Source organism: Euleptes europaea, chromosome 1 (genome assembly GCF_029931775.1).
Source record: "Euleptes europaea isolate rEulEur1 chromosome 1, rEulEur1.hap1, whole genome shotgun sequence".
Classification (NCBI taxonomy): Eukaryota; Metazoa; Chordata; class Lepidosauria; order Squamata; family Sphaerodactylidae; genus Euleptes; species Euleptes europaea.
In genome coordinates this window covers 16,358,094-16,359,117 of record NC_079312.1, presented here as the reverse complement: position 1 = coordinate 16,359,117, position 1,024 = coordinate 16,358,094, and positions in this window count along the sequence as shown.

The window sequence follows — 1,024 nt, the reverse complement described above, 5'->3', positions numbered from 1 at the left end:
CACCCTTCAAAGCATCAATTTTCTCCAGGGGAACTGATCTCTGTAGTCTGGAGGTGAGCTGTAATTCAGGAAGATCCCCAGGCCCCACCTGGAGGCTGGCATCCCTAGGCCTCATTCTAATCACTGAGCACTTGTTCTACTCCCAGGGGCTGTCATTCCGCTTGGAGGACTGTCATTGCTGTCCTAGAGCAGTGAATCTTCGTCCAGATACCTTCATTCAAAACCCATCCTGCATTTTCATTGCGACTTCTGCCTGCTGTCTTATATTCCAGTGGGCCAATGCAAGGCAATTGCCATTCCTGGCTCCCGCTATAGCCAGTGGGCAGGCCAGAATCTCCCTTTGTTCCCAGTGGGAAGCCCTGTGTCATTCATTCCAGTACATCCCTTCCCAGGCTAGTGAGCGCAGACCTCTCCACACCCACTGGGAAGCATCTTGCTCCAGCGCCAGGAACATCCCATTTGCAAATCCCTGGGATGCAAAGGGAAAGGGTGTCCCTTTCATTGGAGGCGGGCGCTTGCACATGAGAGGCTCCCAGCCCAAGATGTGCCTTCTGTCCAAGGCCCTTTCTCTACAGGTTGTTCTCCCCCCCCTTTTTTTTTTTTGCAGTTAAGTCCAGCTCTATCTTTGGGCGGATGATTCCATGTCTAAGGCCATTTATGCATGGGAGGTTTTGCCTTGGATTCGCCGCTCCCTAGATGCACATTTTCCCCCATCCGAATTCTCAAAACTCAAAATAAGCCCCCATGCAGAGTTTTGAGAATTCCTCCTTTACAGGAAGGGGAAACGCCCCGTCGCTGCTGAGACAGCAAGGTAGACTTCCCCTGACTATGGAAGATCCACTGATTTAACAATTTGTGACCATCTCTTTTCCTTTCTGTAAATGTATTAGGACAGCAAGGGATTAGCTTGTTGCTGGGCGGGATAACTCGATGTGTGTGCTGAGTTACCAGGGGAAGAATGCGTTGACCATATCACTGCTTTGGAAACCAAGAAAACGAAAGCGATTCTCTCCTGCTCTCCCTT